This window comes from Gekko japonicus, unplaced genomic scaffold (genome assembly GCF_001447785.1).
Source record: "Gekko japonicus isolate JY-2015 unplaced genomic scaffold, Gekko_japonicus_V1.1 scaffold6693, whole genome shotgun sequence".
NCBI classification, from domain to species: Eukaryota; Metazoa; Chordata; class Lepidosauria; order Squamata; family Gekkonidae; genus Gekko; species Gekko japonicus.
This window is the reverse complement of record NW_015167260.1, coordinates 11,728-19,157: the sequence shown is the minus strand read 5'-3', so window position 1 is coordinate 19,157 and position 7,430 is coordinate 11,728. Positions and strand designations below refer to the sequence as shown.

At 47.3% G+C, this 7,430-nt stretch overlaps 1 pseudogene; it reads left to right on the top strand.

Moving 5' to 3' along the window:
• The first annotated feature begins 2,338 nt into the window (after positions 1 to 2,338).
• Positions 2,339 to 3,613, top strand: LOC107112120 (annotated as a pseudogene).
• Positions 3,614 to 7,430: the final 3,817 nt, after the last annotated feature.

Sequence of the window (7,430 nt, the reverse complement as noted above, 5' to 3'; positions counted from 1 at the left end):
CCCTTTTCCTTTGAGGAGGTGGCCGTGTATTTCACCGTGGCAGAGTGGGCCCTGCTGGATCCGGGACAAAGAGCTCTGTACAGGGAAGTCATGCGGGAGAACTGCGAGAATGTGGCCTTTCTGGGTAAGGATTCTTTCATAGGTGCCAAAGGCATGAATCAAAATATTGAATAGCGACACACGGTTATGAGGCCTGTCCCGCTACTTGGGGAGGGGTTGTGGCTCACTGTCAGAGCATCTGCTTGTCATGCAGAAGGTCCCAGGTTCAAACCCTGGCAGCGCATCCAGTTAGAAGGATCAGGTAGGAGGGGATGTGAACAACCTCTTCCTGAGACCCTGGAGAGCCGTGGCCAGACTGAGCTGACAACGCTGACTTCAGTGGACCAAGGGCCCGATTCAGTAGAAGGCAGCTTCACGTGTTGCTCATGTGTGTGTGCTTGCCCAGGGGCCAGTGAGGCCAGAGGGGTGGCTGTCACCCGAGCCAGAGAAGGTGTCTCCTGGCCTGAGGCAAAGATGGGTGGGGATGAGAGGCTCTCAGAAAGACTCTGAAAGAGACCAGATCCTCATTTTTCTGCTGTCAGCCTTTACAACACACCCTGCCCCCTGGATGGGATTATTAAACATCCGGTCTGACTGTGATGTGGAAGCGATCCATTCAAGGACCGAAGCCTGGGTCCTCCTGGGTCACTTCTCTTTGTACCTGAGAGCACTACCCTGTTCAGTGGGTTCACGAGGAGAGAGCACACAGGTAAAGCGGTCCCATTATTAAATCTATATAAAGGTTTGAAAAATAAGACGTCTCTAAACGGCACAGTTTCTGCACCTCAGCAGCAGAAAACCAAGAAAAGCTAACTCTTCTATCTAGTACATGAAATACTTGGTATTCAGCGTCACCTCATGTTGCGGAATAAGGATTCCAGCTGAAGCCTCAGTGAGTCTACAGAAAACTATTCATAGTGATGAAGGAAGAAAATATCAAGCCGTACTACCTTGGCATGAGCATAAAGTTAGCCCGCTGTCCCTCTGGTCTGTACCCGTATTATACTTTCTTCCTCTCTATGGCCAGGTGGTCCTAATGACCCAATCAACATGGGTCCTCCTTGATGGAAATTCCAGAGGCTTTCAGCATCCTCTTAATCCCCCCTCCCTCCTGGTTACACGACTGGACGCAGGTTCTCACGATTAACCAATTGCCACATTCTGGAGTCTGACCTTGAAAAAGAGCAGGATGTTAGCTGCAGGAAGACTCAAATGATGAAAACCCTGCAAGTCAGACCAGGCCACTAAATAACCACGTTACTCCTTGGGGGAACTAGCGTGTTTTCCCCCAGGGTTCCATTCCCCTTGGACTGATTGGGATGGTGGGCTTTGATCTTGACCATAGTTCCGTCCTTCCAGAAGAATTTTTACTTCTGAATATCTTTCCTTCCCCATGTAAGAACGATCGCTTTCTCTCTCTCTCTCTCCCTGTGAAAGAAGCCAGAAGCATAAGAGAGACTACGGTTCAGACAGACAGCAGCCTTGAATCCAAAGAAAGGCTGGAGAGTTCCTCAAGAGGATCCCAAGAGCATATTTCCTTTCCAGAGGAGCAGGCTGAGAGTGAGTATCCTTCATGGTTATGTCAATGGAACAGGCAAAGGCGATTTCTGATTCACTTTTGAGCAACATTTGGTTTCATACCATTATACAGCCCTCTAGGTAAGGAAGGAGGGAGGCCTTCTGGGGGCCTGAAATCTGGAGTCTCAGAAACTCCTTTTTGGCAAGAGCTCAGCTGTAGTTCTTGAGGGGGTGAGATATCCTTAAATCCCAGGTAGTGAGGGGAAAGGAGGAGGGGTGGTTACGGTCAGCCAAGCTGGATGAGGCCAAAGGACTGTCAATCCTTTCCAACAGCAGTCACATAATATGCTTTTGAACCTTACCAGCACCCCCAGTTGCAAATAGGATCTCTCTGTTTATTCCAGCAGAGGCTGATCAGAGGAATGAGGAGGGTGAGGAACTTCATCTGCAAATGTCAGATAGAGATAAAAATGAAGACTTGAATGAAAACATCAGGAATCGAGGTGGACCAATAAGAATGAAAGTCAGTCATATGGTTCAGAAGAGAGATGGCAGACAGCGTAATGTACGTTTTGCAAAGCAGAGGATAATGAAGGCAGGTAAATTCATTAAAAGCGGAAAGTACTTCAGAAATAGATCACAGCTCCTTCTGTACCAAAGAATACATAGAAGCGAGAAAACATTTGAATGTTCAGAGTGCGGAAAGAGATTCAGTCTTAGCAGCCATCTTCAACAGCATCAGAGAACCCACACAGGAGAGAAACCTTTTGAAAGCTCATTCAGTCAGAGTGGTCATCTTCAATATCATCAAACCACCCACAGAGGGGAGAAAACTTTTGAATGCTCAGAGTGTGGAAAGAGATTCAGTATTAGTGGCAATCTTCAGAACCATCAGAGAACCCACACAGGAGAGAAACCTTTTGAATGCTCAGAGTGTGGGAAAAGGTTCAGTCAGCGTGGCAGTCTTCAGCAGCATCAGAGAATCCACACAGGGGAGAAACCCTTTGAATGCTCAGAGTGTGGAAAGAGATTCAGTCGGAGTGACCATCTTCAGCAGCATCAGAGAATCCACATAGGAGAGAAACCTTTTGAATGCTCAGATTGTGGAAGAAGGTTCAGTCAGCGTGGCAGTCTTCAACAGCATCAGAGAACACACACAGGGGAGAAACCTTTTGAATGCTCAGAGTGTGGAAAGAGATTCAGTCACAGTAGCAGTCTTCAATATCATCAAAGAACCCACACAGGAGAGACACCTTTTGAATGCTCAGAGTGCAGAAGGATATTCAGTCACAGTGGCAGTCTTCAGAGGCACCAAAGAACCCACACAGCGGAGAAACCTTGTGAATGCTCAGAGTGTGGAAAGGGATTCAGTCACAGTAGCAGTCTTCAGTATCATCAAAGAACCCACAGAGGGGAGAAACCTTTTGAATGCTCAGAGTGCGGAAAGGGATTCAGTCACAGTAGCAGTCTTCAGTATCATAAAAGAACCCACAGAGGGGAGAAACCTTTTGAATGCTCAGAGTGTGGAAAGGGATTCACTCAACGTGGTGGTCTTCAGCAGCATCAGAGAATCCACACAGGGGAGAAACCTTTTGAGTGCTCAGAGTGTGGAAAGAGATTCAATAGGAGTAGCTTTCTTCAAAAGCATCAAAGAATCCACACAGGGGAGAAACCTTTTGAATGCTCAGAGTGTGGAAAGAGATTCAGTGAAAGTGGCACTCTTCAGAAGCACCGAAGAACCCACACAGGGGAGAAACCTTTTGAATGCTCAGAGTGTGGAAAGGGATTCAGTCAGAGTGGCAGTCTTCAGAAGCATCAAAGAACCCACACAGGGGAGAAACCTTTTCAATGTTCAGTGTGCGGAAAGGGATTCAGTCAGAGTGGCAGTCTTCAGAAGCATCAAAGAACCCACACAGGGGAGAAACCCTTTGAATGTTAAGAGTGCAGAAAGGGATTCAGTTCAAATGGCCATCTTCAACAGCATCAGAGAACACACAGAGGGAAGAAACCGTTTGAATCCTCAGTGTCCAGGCCCAGCATCGCCGGACTCTACTGAAGGCGCCACGGCAAGATAAGCTCTCATGGCTGGCAACGTCATCCCAGCGAAGGAGGCCTACCCTGTCTCGCCAAGCTCGCTGATATGTCATCAGCCCATCGACCTCATTGATCCTCAGTGTGTGGCAAGATCCTGAGGCACAGATCTGACTTTCATGTTCCTCAGAGAATCCATAGGAAGGCGAAACTTCCCTGTAGCTGGTTCTGATGAGGTTCAGAAAGGCCGAGAATGTAGTTACACAAAAGAGGGCCCTTTTAGTATTTGCCCTCCTCTGTGAAACTCGCTACTTCAGGTTATCTTTCACACCTTCAAAACTGGCAAAAGCAGTTCCTTTCCCAAATCCTATGAAGGAATAGGCAAGTTGAGGGTAACTGATATGTACGGCCTCTCTTCTGTCGGCATAACGATAGTGTGATCAGCTGACATCTTTAATTCACAGATATTTTTATCTGACAAGCCATTCTAGAGAGGCATTTCTGAACCCTAATCCCTCCTCAGTCCAACCTGCTGTGAGGTTTTTGGGGGTTTTGCCACTTTGAAAGCCAAAGCATTCTGGCAGTAGTATTAATTTGGCTTGAAAAGAAAAGGTGTCCCCTAACACAACAACTCAGTAAGCTCTAAGGGGTCAACTCTTAGCCTTATTAGCCACGAGGTATAGATAGGAACTCTCGGTCTGGGGCTAGTGATGCTCTGTAGTCTTCGAGCTTGGGGCGGCAACAGTGGACGGGCTCCTAGTGTCCTGGCCCCACTGCTGGACCTCCTGATGCCATGTGGTACTTTTGGCCACTGTTTGACAGAGTGTTGGACTGGATGAGCCATTGTTCTTACGTTCTTATGTTAACCCCCTCCAATACTCCCTCTAAGCTATGTGGGAAAGCCAATAGGGGATGAAGAACCTCTGGTTCGGGATGGCTCATCTCAAAGAGATGAAGGCATAGCTGTTACTTTTCTACAGGGAAATGGATTGGAGTTGTCCTCTGAGACTGTGACTAATGATGTGGAATGCCTGGCAAAGTCTTGAGGAAGCAGGAAAAAGGTTGTAGGCCTAAAATGCCTGGGAAAATATAGATGATTATATACAAATGCTAGAAGTGTCCAAGGTAAAATTGGGGAATTGGAATGCCTGGTGTTGGGGGGGAAATAGACATTGTGGGTATTTCAAAAACTTGGTGGGATGAGGAAAATCAGTGGGATACGGTGATTTCTGGTTATACATTATATTGGAAGGATGCGGGGGAAGGGGTGGGGGTGGAGTGGTTCTGTATGTCTGAGAGGGTGATACAATCCAGTAAGATTGAGACGTTAAGAGAATTGGATTCACTTCTGGAAATGCTATGGGTTGAAATAGTGGGCCCAAAAGGAAGCTTAACACCGGGAGTTTGTTATTGCCCACTAGATCAAAAGATAGAGGAGGATTATAAAATGATGAATGAATTAAAAATAGCAGCTAGACAAAATAACTGTGTCGTAATAGGTGATTTTAACTACCCACACATTGATTGGGTCAATATGTGTTCAAGTTAGGAAAAAGAGATTGAGTTTCTAGACACTCTCAATGACTGTGCTATGGAGCAGATGGTCACAGCCTACCAGGGGAGAGGCCATCCTGAAACTTCCTGACTGTAAGAGTGGTTGAGCAGTGGAACAGACTGCCTTGGGAGGTGGTGGATGCTCCTTCGTTGGACATTTTCAAGCGGAGGCTGGATGACCATCTTCCGGATATGTTGTGGGTATGTAGGTATGCAGGGGGTTGGACTAGATGACCTGCGAGGTCCCTTCCAACTCTAACATTCTATGATTATATGATTGTATAACTTTAAAAGGGGTAACTTCTCTCAAATGAGGAAACGGAAAGGAAAAGTAAAGACCATCTCATCCTTTGCCATCCCCTTCTTCTTCGACCTTCAATCTTTCCCAGCATCAGGGTCTTCTCCTTTCTCATTTGGTGGCCAAAGTATTTGAGCTTCAGCTTCAGTATCTGGTCTTCCAGGGAACAGTCAGGGTCGATATCTTTGAGGATTGACTGATTGGATCTCCTTGCAGTCCAGGGGACTCTCAAGAGTCTTCTCCAGCACCAGCCTAGCCTTACCTTAATACAGGTGATCTGGTCACCTGGATCCATCTCATGGTGGTATCAAGACTGGGTTGCTGTACTGCATGGCATGTATGTGAGTCTCTCCTCAAAAGGAATTTGGGAACTCCAGTTGGTGCCGAATGCCACCATGCAAGTGTTATTGACACCTAGATGGAGTGTGCCCATTACTCCCATTTTGCAGTTACTCTACTGGCTGTCCAACAGTTACCGGGCTGAGTTTACGGGAGTGGCCAACCCACAAAGCCCTTCATAGCCTTGAAACCTCCTACCTGCAAGATGGTCTCCCCCTGACGCTCTGCCATGACTGCTTCCCTCATCTGACCATGGACCTCTGCAGGTCCCACCCCACACCTGGGCAGAATCAGCCACTCCCCCCGTTGGCCTGCCTTCTTCTTCTTCGAGGCCCCCACGTTGTGGAACGTCCTGCCTGAGGAGGTCAGGAAGTCTCCCACCCTTCCACAAGAGGGCAGCACTGTCCGAAATGATTCACAAAGTCACTTGGAGAAGTTCGTAGGGACTGCCATGTATACTAAACTGTACTTGTTGTTTTTGCTGTCAAGTTACAGCCAATTTATGGCGTCCCCGTAGGGTTTTCAAGGCAAGAGACGCTCAAAGGTGGTTTCCCGTTGTCCGCCTCTTTGTCACAACCCTGGTATTTCAGGTGGCTAAGTTTGCAGATGAGGACTGTGAAGCACTGCAGAGGGATCTGTTGAGGATGGGCGAGTGGGCGTCAACGTGGCAAATGGGGTTCAATGTGAGCAAGTGCAAAGTGATTTTATTTACTTATGGATTAGATTTATTAATCGTCCAATCCCTGAGTTCACACTGGAGCCAATAGTCCCAGTTATAAATACATATTGCTGGGGTCCGAACTGGCGGTAGCTGACCAGGAGAGAGATCTTGGAGTCACGGTAGGTAACTCACTGAAAAATGTTGACTCAGTGCGTGACTGCAATAAAAAAGGCAAATGCTATGCTGGGGAGTAATAGGAAGGGAATTGAGAACAAATCAGCCAGTATCATAATGCCCCTGTAAATCTATGGTGAAGCCACATTTGGAATCCTGTGTACAGTTCTGGTCATTGCCCCTCAGAAAGGATATTATAGCATTGGAAAAGATGCAAAAAAGTGTGACTAAAATGTTGACGAGGATGGAACACTTTCCCTATGAAGAAAGGTTAAAGCGGTTAGGGCTCTTTAGCTTGGAGAAACGACAGCTGAGCGGGTGATATGATAGAAGTTCACAAAACTATGCGCGGGCTAGAGAAGGTAGAGAAAGACGTATGTTTCTCCCTTTCTCACAACACAAGAACTCTTGGGCACGCAATGAAATTGATGGGCTGTAGGTTTACAAGAAATAAAAGGAATTCCTATTTCACCCAGAGTAATGGACACATGGAATTCGCTGCCATAGGAAGCGGTGGCAGGTACAAGCATAGACAGAGTCAAGAGGGGACGGATCGGCACATCAGAGAATCAGAGTTGGAAGGGACCCTAGAGGCCATCTAGTCCAACCCCCTGCTCATTGCAGGATCAGCCCTAGAGCATCCCTGACAAGGGTTTGTCCAGCCACTGCTTAAAGACTGCCAGGGAGGGCGAGCTCACCACCTCCCAAGGCAGCTGATTCCACTGTTACATAACTCTTACCATAAAAAAAGGTTTTCCTAATATCCAGCCCGTATCCATTATTGTGAGTCCTATCCTCCGCTGCCAACAGGAACAG